Source organism: Ovis aries, chromosome 17 (assembly GCF_016772045.2).
Source record: "Ovis aries strain OAR_USU_Benz2616 breed Rambouillet chromosome 17, ARS-UI_Ramb_v3.0, whole genome shotgun sequence".
Taxonomy (NCBI): Eukaryota; Metazoa; Chordata; class Mammalia; order Artiodactyla; family Bovidae; genus Ovis; species Ovis aries.
In genome coordinates this window covers 66,615,121-66,628,376 of record NC_056070.1, presented here as the reverse complement: position 1 = coordinate 66,628,376, position 13,256 = coordinate 66,615,121, and the positions used below count along the sequence as shown (strand labels likewise).

The window sequence follows — 13,256 nt, the reverse complement described above, 5'->3', positions numbered from 1 at the left end:
GAGGATGGAGATGGAGACACACAATTCAACCCGTAGCTCCTTCCAATCCCAAGTGTCTCTGCCTATGGGGAAGAGGTGAGTAACAAGGCTCTGATGGACTCTGGACCATTACAGACAACAGGTCCCCTCCGTCCACTCTGCACCACCCACCAGCCTCACCCCTCTGTCCCAGATGCCCAGGGCTCTGCTTTGGGTCCTGGTGTCATCCTGTGTTAGTGACAGCCTGGGGCTTGGCTCCCTCCATGGTGGAGCGGCCAGGAAGCAGGGAGGAAGCTCCCACCCCTTCCAGGGGAGGCGGGTGAGTATTTCACACAGCACAGGAGAGCCACCTCCTGCAAATGCAACATGACGCCTCATAATGGGGCGATACCAGTACAAATCCGGCCTCGCGGCAGCCCGGAGCCTCCTGGTAATTCCTCACATATTGTGCTTGTGTTACTGTAAATACGATCGCCAAGCTCAGGCCCGCTGATCAGAAAGGATTGCCCCCATTCCTGCAGCTGAGAAGACCGAGACCGCAGAAGGTAACTGGCCCTAGATCAGTGGGTGAATGGTGTCCAGCTGGACAAGAGCCAAAGCAGCAGAGATGGAACGAGGAAGGTTGGTCCCTGATGCCACATCCGGAAAGAGGTGGGAGCAGGACAGAGGGGGCTTAATGTGCCACGCCCTGAGGAGGTAGGGTGAGGGAGGGGCAAGGAACAACATGGTTGGACAGAAAAAGAGCTAAGTACCAGGGTACAAGCAAGAAAGAATTGAAGCCCAAGGAGGCTACTGGAGTTGGGTGGACTTGGACAAGAAGTGAGTGGGGTGGTGGGGGAGGGAGAAATCCAAAGTCAGGCATCGAGCAGTGGGCTCTTGACAGAGCCCAAGCCAGAGGGAGGTTGTTTCATGTTTCCTCCTGACTGGCCCACCAGGAGGAGGGCCAGCCAATGCCTGGGCATGTAGCATCCAATTCCTAGGATAAAAACCAAGCTTCAGGGCAGTCTCCTCTTTTGGCAGAAAATCTGTGGCACTTAAGAAGGGATCAAGACTGGATCCTAGAGATGGGGAGTAGGAAAGAGTGTTGCCATTCCTTCCAACCTCCATCTCAATCCCATTCTCCTTCATCCCCTGCTCTGCTCTGAGACCCAGGAGGAGGCTGACCCACGTGAATCATGTCACCTTGTCCTCTAACTTGGGGTGAGATAGTGAAGCCAGTGGTGGGAGGTGGGGGGAAAGCAGCCTGTGCCAGATACCACAAAGCCAGTGGAAATCTCACTACAAAGAGGAGAGGGACTTATTGAAGATGAAGACGTCACAGAGGGAAGAGAGGCTAATAGATGAGGGCCTATGTGCTCTATTCAGGCACCTGGATTCAGCCTTGCCTGAAAGCCTGCTTCGAAAGCTTTCAATTTGATGATCCAACAAATTTCTTTCTTCCCTTAAGCTAATTTCTGCATTCAAAAAGAGTTCCGATGGGACTTAAACTTCCAATCCTTTTCAGATTTTATATTAACATTCCATACATGATATACGTAAACAAACAGAACAGAGTCCTGATGGGCTCGGGTGATCTTGCAGTATTATAAAATGAGCAGTTCACTTGGGATTGGTCTGTCCAGTGTTTTAATCATAGCTCTGCATAACCTTGGACAAAAGACATCAGTCTCCGAGTCTCTTCTTTCACACCCACAGACTCCCAGAGAAGAATTAAATAAAATGACACCTATAAAAGCATCCAGATTATACTAGATGCGCCCAATAAATGAGTTTACCGCAAACTCTCTCCCCTTTCTCCTAGGACCCTAACAAGGAAAAGCGTGGACCCCAGCAGGGATGAGTTTGTATATTTCATGAGACAACCCTATGCACTGTCTTATACCGTCATGCTCTCTCCACCGCTTGGAATGTTAGTGAAAAGCCACCAGCTTGCGTGATTTCTGTGCAAATGGCATGACATCACTGGGTCTCAGTTTTCTCAAGTATGTTGCTTACCAACTGTCGTGAAAATGAAATGTGTACAGTATTAGAACAGGGTCTGGAACATAACACACGCTCAATAAATGCTGGTTACTTTATTGGTGGAGGTGGTGGTTTTACTAGTAAGTATTGTTACTGTCTCTGAGCACCTGCTCTGGTTTTGTGTATACACCATCTCATCATCTAGATCTTGATAACACAACCCTGTGAGGTCGGTAATGATGTTCCAACTGCACAGAGGGGCTACAGCTCAAAGAAACTGAATTACTTACCTGAGTGTTGGAGCTGGGATTTGAATATCTGTGCCCTAACCCAAGCACAATGTATTTAGGGACTACAGGCATCGCCTTCCCAGAGTCTTCACTCACGTTTCACATTCAGCCAGCCACAATCTCTGAACTTAGAAAGGCATCTTTCTGGCACTCGGCAGGTGCAAGCCCTCCAGAGAAGCTTCCCAAGTCTGCTCCTCCAGCCATCCATCTCCCTTTGCAAACACACTTTCTGTTCATGTGAATGAAACCCGCTAACTGGTATGGTGTCTGCTCTAATTATAGGCTCTCCAGCCTGTGCCAAGAGGAAGCTGGTTAGTGTACACTTGAGTAGATTTCAAATCGGATTTTGAGAGTCCCCGGCATGAGGGAAGGAGGCCAAGTTCTCCTCCGGAAGAAAATCATGGGAAATGCTGGCCCATGTGAGCGTCCCCGGCTCCTCGCCTGCTGGAGCAGGTGATGCCTTTGCTTCCCGGGTTACAGAGTCCTCTTTCCAGCTCCTTTTCCTCTGTTTCTAGCCTTTTTCAGGAGCTGGGAAGCTGGGGGAAGGAACGGGAGAGGCAACCCCAGGTGCTGAAATGGAGGAAGTACAGCAAAGGGCAAACAATGCCTTGGAATCCGAGGAAACTGAATTCTGAACACAGCTCTGCCTCATTTCAGCTTTCGCTGCCTTTCTGAGTCTCAAGCTCCTCATCTATCAAACAGTACTTTCTCTACAATGATACAAGGATGTGTGTTGCTGTGTCTAGTCAACATTTATTCAATATTTACAATGTGACCTATTTCATGCTGCATTGTACCCATTACAGCTATGAATAAGATGCTTTCCTGGGAGCTTTAGAACTCCTGGTCCAGCTAGAAGCAAACCATTTGATACTAATCACACACTGTGATGAGAGAAGGACAAGGCTCTACAGGAAGGAGGGGCACTTGACCCAGAACTGGTGCATCCCAGAAGACTTCCTGGAGGAGACACACCTAGGATGCAACCTCAAGGATAACTCAAATTAAAAGAGGACAGGACAGAATGCTCTCCTTCATGTGGGCCAAGAGAGGAAGAAAAAAAAAAAAACAGCACATTCCAGAAATATCATTTAGAATAGCCAAATATCAGGGGTGGGGGTGTAGACAGGAATGGTTAAAATAAAGAAATTTTTTTAAAAAAATCATGGAATTCAACAGAGCCAATCAAAACAACATTGACAAATAACACTTTCTTTTTTTCTCTAGTTTCTTTTCTCAACTGTCTTAACTATATTTGCAAGTCCTATAATACATTTTTAGTATAAGTTTACTTTGTATTGAAGCATAGTTGCTGCCCAGTATTATATGTTACAGATGTATAATATAGTGAGTCACAATTTTTAGAGATGATACTCCATTTACAGTTATTATAAAACTTTGGCTATATTCCCCATGTTGTACAATATATCCTTGTAGCTTATTTTATACTTAACAGTTTGTACCAGTTAGCTCCTTGCCCCTATGTTGCCCTTATCCTTTCCTTCTCCCCACTGCTAACTGCTAGTTTGTTCTCTATATCCATGAGTCTGCTTTTTTGTTTATTCACTAGTTTGCTTTACACATGTAAGTGATATTGTATAGTATTTGTCTTTCTCTCTCTGACTTACTTCACTCAATATGATAATCTCTAGGTCACCCATGTTGCTACAAATGGCAATATTTCATTCTTTTTCATGGCTGAGTAGTATTCCATCTATTGATGAATCCATAGGTTGCTTCATACCTTGGCAATTGCAAATAATGCTGCTATGAACATAGAGGTGCATGTATCTTTTTGTATTGTGGGGTTTTTTTAAATATATACATACCTTTTTTTTCAGATACATGCCACATTTCTCCTTCACAAATGTTCTAAAGAGAGGCAGATGGGCCTTGATGAAAACAAAGGGGGAAAAAAAAAACATGACGTCTCTACAGCATTATTGGCACCATTATTCTGTTGAGAGCAACTGCACTCATCACCGGTTTGGGAATTTCAGAAACATCTTCACAGCCACACCCAGAACGTCTTACCAAATGTCCAGACTCTCCGTGATCCAGTCAAGTTGACACATAAAATTAACCATCAAAGCGTTTATAGAAGAAATCAGCCGTGGTGACAGGGTAGAAAAAAATTTTGAACACACCAAACTCCTCTCATGAACACACCAAAATGACAACTGTGCACAGCAACCACGGATTAAAAAGGCCGGAACTTTCCAGAGAAGACATACAACTGAAGAAGGAACCACAGAGAGACGGGCAAGAGGGGCGGACCGGTGACACAGCCAAATCCCACACCCCAGGAGGGGGACCCACGCGCCAGAGGACAGTCACACTGCAGCGCTTCTCCCACGGGAGGGAGGGGTCTGGGTCCCTCCTCGGGGTCCCCAGCCCGGGGGTCCTGTACCAGGAAGATGAGCCCCCAGAGCGTGTGGCTTTGAAGGTTAGCAGGGCATTATTTCTGGAGCCCCTGGGGGCCGGGGGATATAGAGGCTTTACTCTTAGAGGCGTGCAGACAACCTCCCTCACTCCGGGGCACAGGGCACAAGTGCCTGGGCCACACCTAACTGCTGGTCTTGGAGGGTCTCTGGGTGAGGCCGGGAGACGGGCTCGTCCTGACAGAAGCCATACTCGGGAGCTCCTTCCATTGAAGGAGGCTGACGCGGCCTCCAGCTCCTTACGGCCAAAGACCTGGCCTGGCCCTGCCAGTGCTGCCACACTTCAGGCCAAGCAGTTAACTGGGCGGGACGCAGCCTCACTCACCTGCTGTCGAGCGAGCTGTCAAATGGGCCTGAACCCACAGCGGCCTCTGACAAGAACCTCTCAGCTCACAATCCCAGAATCCCCTACGCCCAAGACCCAATTCCCCTACAGCCCCAGAATCCCCTACAGCCCCAGAATCCCCTGCGCCCAGGGCCCAGCTCTACCACAGTCCCAGAATTCCCTGCGCCCAGGACCCAACTCCCCCACGGTCCTAGAATGCCCTGCATCCAGGGCCCAGCTCCGCCACAGTCCTAGAATCTCCTGAGACCAGGACTCAGCTCCACCACGGTCCTAGAATCCCCTGGGCCCAGGGCCCAGCTCCGCCACAATCTCAGAATCTCCTGAGACCAAGACTGAGCTGCCCCACAGGGCCGAGCTCCCAGCTCCACCAGGTTCCCAGAATCCCCTGCGCCCAGGACCCAGCTCCCCAGCAGTCTCAGAATATGCCCTGAGCCCAGCCCCGCCCCTGAGGAGCCTCTGAACCAGCCCCACCCACCTGGAGCGGACCCCAGACTCAGAAAAGCCACAATCCCCTTTCCTGCAGACCCTGTCTGCTCCGGGCAAGCCAGACCCTACTCTGGGACCAGCTTGGCCCCAGCCCTGCCCTCTGGTGAAAGTTAAGTCACTTAGTCGTGTCCGACTCTTTGCGACCCCCTGGACTGTAGCCCACCAGGCTCCTCCATCCATGGGATTTTCTAGGAAGAGTACCGGAGTGGAGTGCCATTTCCTTCTCCAGGGGATCTTCCCGACCCGGGGATCGAATCCGGGTCTCTCGCATTGCGGGCAGACGCTTTATCATCTGAGCCATAGGCCAACACAGTTTTCAGCACACCACAGACCCTGTACCCAAATGTGTCCGGAACCTCAGCCCCACACACCCAGCGGACAATCTGACACCAGGTCTGGGACCCCTGGTCCCTGCCGCCAGACTCCCAAGACCAGCTCTGCCTGCCAGTAGTGTGGCAGCAACCCCAGGACCCAACTTCACCCACCACTGGGCAGGCAATAGCCTCAGAGTCTTCTGGACCCTGACTCAGCCCAGCAGTGAGCCTGCACTAGCACCAGGGTCCCCTGAGGTTCTGTAGTCAGGCACCTCGTGACTCAGGTTTGCCAACCAGTTGCTGGCAGCCTCCACACAGGAAAAGCCTGGCAACCAGCTGGATCGGGGGCCTGTCAAGCCTACCAGACTGCCCATATAGCCAGCCCACCACCACAGAAGGACCCAAGCAGCCCTCATAGGGGAGCCCATGGAGCAAACAGCTCGGGGGTAACGAGAGGGGAATGTTTTGCTGGGACCCACAGGACGTCCCCATAGTGAACGTTTGTCCTACTCAGACCACGTCTGCCTCCTTCTGTTCTTGGCCCCTCAGTCCTTGCAATTCACCTGTTTCTCAGTCACCCTGGCTTCGATAACCTGCTCACCAGAAAACCCCTGAACAGCCATTGCTGAATGTGCCAGACTACACGGCAGGCATTTTGCATTCATGACGCCTTGTTTAAGCCTCACAGGAACCCTTCACGTGAGAATAAGGGGCCAAGAAAGGGCTCTGTAGACTTAACAGGATGAGAACTGTTTAATTATAGCTGAATTGAGCATTAATTATTGCCAGACATTGTGATGAGCACTTTACATACACTATTTCATTTAACCTAAATATTAACCCTACAAGGTATTGTTGTTCCTATTTTGCATGTAGGAAAATTGAGGTCCAAAGAGGTGAAATCATATGCCAAATGAGTGTAACAGTAGAGACCGGTGACTGCTCTTGGGCATAAATCCAATTAAAAACAGAAAGCCCTTAGTCTAAGGAAAGGAACTTACAGGCTCATGTAGCAGAAAAATGTAAAGGAACAGCATCAGGCATGGCTGGATCCAGGCACTTAGGTATCTGTCTCCGTCTCTTGGTATACTTTGTTTTATGATAGTTTTACTCCCAGGAAAGTTCTCCTTCATTGAGGTAAGATGACCAAAAGCACCTCTAGGTATACCCCAAAGCAATTCAGCAACCACCATCAAAATGCAAGTCTCGTTGGACCAAACCTGGGGTCACATGACCATCTAACCTGCTCTCTGTGGTCAAAAGGGTTGAAAGGTACTATTGTCCAGGCCAGGATTGCCTGCGCACTCTTGAGACTGGGAGGGGTATAAGGTGTAGGAGAGGAGCCTTCTCACAAAGGAAGACCAAGAATCTGTTATTAAAACCCACAGAGCAGAACAAGGCAGCTGAGCGACAGTGACCACCACGCAGGGATCTGACCCAGAGCCGCCTCGCTCACAGCCTGGTGTGTTAACCAGTATGCACCAGCCCCTCTGTTTTGATTGCCTCTTTCTAATTCCCTGGCCCTGGGCTGACCCCTCGCAGAGTCCCCTCCTTCAGCCCTCGGCGCTGAGCACTGGTACTTAACGGTCATGCCAAGCGGGTGATGGATGGCAGCTGCCCAGAAGGCTCTTCAAAGGGGACAGGCAGCTGCTGGCTTTGCAATGACTCTTCTGTAGGGACGAAACCCAAATGCAATCACAACACCATGGGCCGCCTCAGCCTTTTGTGGATTCTCCCCCTTTGGGCCCCCTGCCTCTGTTTCCAGTTTGCATCCCAGCAAAGTAAAACATCCCAGGCTGCTCTGAGGCAGAAAAATCTTATCAGAAATGGAAGCATGTGACCATCCTAGCAGCCAAATAATTGTTCCTTTGTGTCGTCAGAACATCAGCCCTGGAAGATACCCCAGGTGGTTCCCTATTCCACCTTCCCATCAAGCAGAGGAGGTTCAGGGAGGCTGAGACCTTATCCAGAGGCTGCACAGCCAGGGAGTGGAGACAGAGCTAAGGCACATGAAGGAGAACTCATACTAACTGTGCACCTACTGCGTGCCGAGCTCACACTGGGGGCTTCAGCCAAGTTTTAGCTGCTTGTTCAAACCACGGGGCAAAACTTTATGGATGAGCCCTCAGTGTGTAAGGCAGGGAAGCCTGAATTCCACACCAAAGCCCTGCTGTGCAGGGCATCCATGGTCCAATCTTGTCTGGGATTTGGTTTCTCCACTTAGAAAACAGGACTGATGACCTCAAGGGTGATTCCACCTCAACATTCCAGATTGTGTGGTAAAGGCCATCCCGGGGGGAAGGGGGCCCTCTGGGCAACTTTTTAGCCATGAGAGGGAGAGGCCACAGACTCTTCTGTGAGCAGCTGTGACGTTGAAGCAGGCCCCCCTGGACTAAGAGGATGAAGTCCTAAGTCATAGACCACGCCCTTCCTGATCCAATCCCTGCCAGCCCCTCCTCCCTCCAACCTGCAGCCCTAACTGTCACACTCCAGCACTCGCCACCCTGAAACACGTGAACTCCCGGGAGCCACCCCGCTGTCCCTCCCCTCCAGGACTCTGCCGTTCTGCCCCCTCCCTGGCTAACTCCCACTCATGCTTCTGTTCCTTCTAGAACACCACCCTGTCTTCCCTTACTCACCTCCCAGATTAATTTAGGAGCCTCCCCAACGTATCTCAGGCCCCTCTTCTCCCCATCAGAGTGCTTTTTATTAGTTTGCAACCTGCCACTTGTCTGTCTCCCCTCCTGGATCAAGGACAGGACTGACTCTGGTCACAGCCGTATCCCCGACACCCAGGATGGAACTGGCCCAACAAGAGGTAAAGAGGGAACCCTAACTAAATTCGAGTGGTCATGAGCATCCCAAGGGTCCTGGGAAGACTGTGCCCCAGAAGACCCCTCTGAGCACTGAACAGAAGAGATTTTTCCTCCCCTGTTTACCAGGAGGACTTCTATCCGTGCCTGCATGGTTTATCAGCAGTAACAGCAGTAGTGCCCGTTGGCAGTGATCGTATTTCTGGCTGTGAGACCTGAGAGGAGGACTTGTCACCTTGCTCCTGAACCACACTGCAAGCCTCCCAATACCTGGAGGCCAGGAGTCCACTATTATTCTCTGCACGGCAGCTGGGGAGCATCCTTCCAAAAGGCAGATCAGATCATCACCGTTCTGGGAGCACAAACTTCTGAGCCTTTCCCGTTTCACTAAAAGCCCAAATCCTTAGAATTCCTTGCGAGGCCGTAGCAGGTTGGATTTCAGGAAAAGGCACAAAAGGGCTCCTTGGACCCCAGCCAGAACGGCCTTTTATCACACAGTCCAGAAGCCTGAGATGGAAGACTCTTTGGGGCCATCAGTGCCATTTTCTGAAAGGAAAACCTGAGATGGTGTTAGACATCATGCAGCCTTGGATCAGTGCAGTCAGAAGGGAGGTGGGGAGGGCTGGGCAGGGGGAGGACCCAGGCCACAAGGCGGGTCCAGGAGAGCCCCATAGCCAGAATGGCCCATCGGAGTTAGCCCACACTGGGGGGGAAATGACCAGGCTCCTACACCCGCCGTTGTCAGTTACTGGATGCAGACAGCAAGGAAGGGCAAGGTGGCCTCTGGGGCTGGCCCGTCCCTGGGGTTGACAGCTGAAGGCCAGAGGCCAGTGACGCCGCAAGGCCTTCCCCCAAGGAGAGTCCTAACAAAGCCCCACCCAACCTGGCCCCTGTCACCTCTCTGGCCTCACCTCTCCTCCCCTGCCTCTCACCACCCTGACCTCCTCCTTCCTCAAACCCACCCTCACCTTCCCACCTCAGGGCCTCTGCATGACCTGCCCACCCAGAGTGATTTTCCTCCAGTCAGGTCCGCACTGCCTTGTCCCCTCAATCTCTGCAAAGGTCACCTTATTAAAGCGTCCTTCCTTGAGGTCCCCCTTAATAAAAGAGCAGCTCCCCGCTTCGCCCTGCCCTTCTTCGCTGCTGCTCTCTGACTCACTGCGTTATTGTTATGTAGTGGCTAAGTCGTATCCAACTCTTTGCGGGCCCTGTGGATTGTCGCCCTCCGGGCTCCTCTGGCCATGGGATTTCCTAGGCAAGAAGACTGGAGTGGCTTGACATGCCCGCCTCCAGGGGTTCTTCCCAACCCAGGGATCGAACCCTTGTGTCCTGAGTCTCCTGCTTGGCAGGTGGATTCTTTCCCACTGAGCCACCTGGATAAGCCTCATTTATTTGTTATTGTCCGTCTCCTTCCTCTCCAACCGAGGCCCATGGGACTTGTCTGGTGCAGTGCACACAAGCAGCGCCAAGCTGAGAACCCAGTGCATCAAAGGAACTCAGTAAATACCTGGGGGCTGAATCAATAAGCCTCCAGTCCTTCACCTGTGGCAGAAGAGATCCTGGCTTTGAACTGTTTAGAGCAGCCCCCCTGTGCTGGCCCTCCACAGGATACCAGGCTTCAGCATCATAGCGCACCCAGGATGTGGGTGCCATAACTGTTTAATTCCCCTTTGCCCCACTGTACAGAGAAGGCAGCCGTGAGCCAGAAGCCACACGCCCCAGGTCACAGACCAGGGGACAGCTGAGCCCTTGCAGGAAGCAAGGACTGTCTGACATTGTGTGGGTGGTGGGGGCAGAGGGTGGGGGTGTTCTGGGCGCAGCTGCGCCTCAGCTCAGGGGTCCTGCCGCCCCCTGGCTATTTCTCTTATTTCGTGCTCAAGTCTGCCATTGCTCTCTGAGTACAATGGTGTTTATTAACTTCCCACTGAGCTCATTACAGAGCAGCCACCTTATCACCGACCACCTGCATTCGGAGCTGGGCAAGATCACACTCAGCTTATAAATGGCCCCAGTCTCCACCCCAGGGGTAGCCATAGACTCAGAGGCCACCCGCTTCACTCGGAAGTTCAAGTCCGAGGGCAAAAAGCTGGCCCCTCCTCGGTCCCCAGCCCTCGCCACCACTCCGGGACCAGGAGTCAAGCAGGAATCCATCTGAGTCTCCCACTCTCTCTGTCCCGTCTGCCATCCCTACGCCAGACACACATTCATCTTGACACTGTGACAAGTTCACTGCCACGTGGCTGTCATCCCCAGCGCGGCCCAAGAGAGCTGACGTTGGAACTTCCTGTGACAACATTGCAAACCTCAGGCAGGCGTGAGCTTTGCCGTGGATTCACTCTGTGCCCCTGGGCCAGATGGCTAATCTCTGCAAGCCTCAGCTTTCCCATCTCTGTAATGGACGTAATCACGCCCCCATGAATGCTTGTGTGCAATTTACATGTAATAACAAATGCTTATAGTCAAAAGCCCAACTGTTCAGTCCTGACTTCTCTGCTATGCAGTCAGCTGAGTGTTTAGGGATCACGACATTTTAGGGGCCCATGAAAAGGTTTTAATTTCTTTTAAAACCAAAAGCCAAGTTGTAACATAATCCAGTGGGAGATAATATTCCTTCTTATACCAAAGTAGTCATAAAATACAATTTTAATTATTTTTTTTAATGGCGGAAGAGGCCCATAAAGAAATGCACAGAGCCCAGGAACTCTGCGATACAGTCCAGGAACGCCACAGTGCAGCTCTGCTGCCATGTTTGTTCAGGGGGTTGGAGGCACAGACCGGGACCCAGAGAAGGCTGTTGATTAGTTTGACCTGTACTTGACCAGTATGACTTGAACTTTGGTAACTTGATGAGCCACAAGGCTTGACAAGCAATCGGCTCACAGTCTAGCTCACAGTCTAACGAAACCCATTCCTTATTCTTGCCACAAATATTTGTGGAGTTCCTATTTCTAAGGGCTTCCCTGGTGGCCCAGTGGTAAAGAATCCACCCGCCAATGCAGGAGAGTCGGGTTCGATCCCTGGGTTGGGAAGATTCCCTGGAGAAGGGTATGGCAACCCACTCCAGTATTCTTGCCTGGAGAATCCCATGGACAGAAGAGCCCTCTGGGCTGCAGTCCGTGGGGTCGAAAAGAGTTGGACATGACTGAACAACTTAGCACGCACATACTCCGAGCTAGGCAAGTATTGGTGTGAGTACTGTCTGGCTGTGTGAACTTGGGAAAGTGACTTAACAACCGTGTGCCACTGATAAAATGCGAGTGATGGGTGTCAGAATTCAGACAATCCAGTGAAAGCGTTTAGAAGATAGCCCAGTGTATAATAATCACTCCAAAATGTTAGCTGAAGGTAACTATCGCAGACATGGTCCCCACCCCCAAGGGAGCCTGCAAAACCCAGTCCATGAACAAGCATGTCAATAAAGGGTTTGGCCTTGGTGGTCATCGGTGCTAGGAAGGAAATAAGAGAGTGGTGTTAGAGCAACCCCCCCTTGATGGCCTTCGGTCAGAGGCCACATCCGGCCCAGGGAGGCCAGGCGGACAAACACCCAACCCTCCTCTCCTCCCGCCCCCTGATCTCCTGCTGGGTTCCTCATTGGCTGAACCCAGCCAGGGCCAGGTGTGGGAATCTGTGGATGTGTCCAATCAGGTCAGCTTCCCGGGCTCAGGGCAGGATGGTGAAGGATGGAGCTCAGTCTGGAGGGTCAAGCAGGATACCTCCCACATAGAGCCCCGCCCCTCCACAAGGCTGAAATCATTCATTCGCTCCTCTTTGCCCACAAGTTCCCAAGGATGCCCCCACAGCCCCTCGGTCCCTATACCTGCTCCCACTCCCATCTCACCCTCAAGTTTGGGGAACTTCTTATGGTTCCCCCAAAGCATAAGGCCATTTTACATCTCTAGAGCTTCACCCCAGCTGTTGTCTCCCCCTGGAATGCCCTCCCCACACCCACACCTGGGCAAACCCCAACAGGACAGTGGGACAGTGCAAAGCCTGGAAACCTGGCTTCCAGTTCTGTTTCTGCCACTTCTTAGCTGCATGATCTGGGGAAGCCAGTTCATCCGGTGGAACCTCAGTGTCTCACCTGTAACATGCGAAGGATGCTAGTCCACATTGTGAAGTTACTATGAGAACCAAACAAAGTAATGCTTATAAAGGGCTGGGCAGGAGGTCACTCAGTGAGTCATATTAGAGGCAATTTTTAAATTTTATTTATTTGGCTGTGTCTGGTCTAAGTTGTGACACCCTGGACCCTTTTAGTTGAGGCATGTGACCTCTTAGTTGTGGCATGTGGGATTTGGTTCCCTGACTAGGATTCGAACCCAGGCCCCCTGCATTGGGAGCGCAGAGTCTTAGCCACTGGACCACCAGGGAAGTCCCCAGAGGCAATTTTTAAGAAGTGCCTCGCTTACGAAGCCGTTCCTGAGCATCTGTCCCTCGAGTATCAGGGTCCCACCGTTCTGTGAGCATCAGTGGACCCTTCATGGACAGCTCTCAGGGCCCCTCTGATGCTTTCTTCGGCATCTCCATCCATGCCCTGTGCGTTCCAAGAGAGAAGGACCTGAGAGTATTCTATCTGTGTCCTCAGCATCCAGTTCACGGCAGACACTCCGTGAATACGGAATGAA

The 13,256-nt window shown here is 51.5% G+C and overlaps 1 non-coding gene across 1 annotated transcript; it reads right to left on the bottom strand.

Annotated features, from left to right (window-relative positions):
* Window positions 1-12,929: 12,929 nt before the first annotated feature.
* Window positions 12,930-13,002, bottom strand: TRNAG-CCC (transfer RNA glycine (anticodon CCC)). Its single transcript has one exon. It is a non-coding gene; the product is annotated as a tRNA-Gly (tRNA).
* Between the last annotated feature and the right edge of the window lie 254 nt (window positions 13,003-13,256).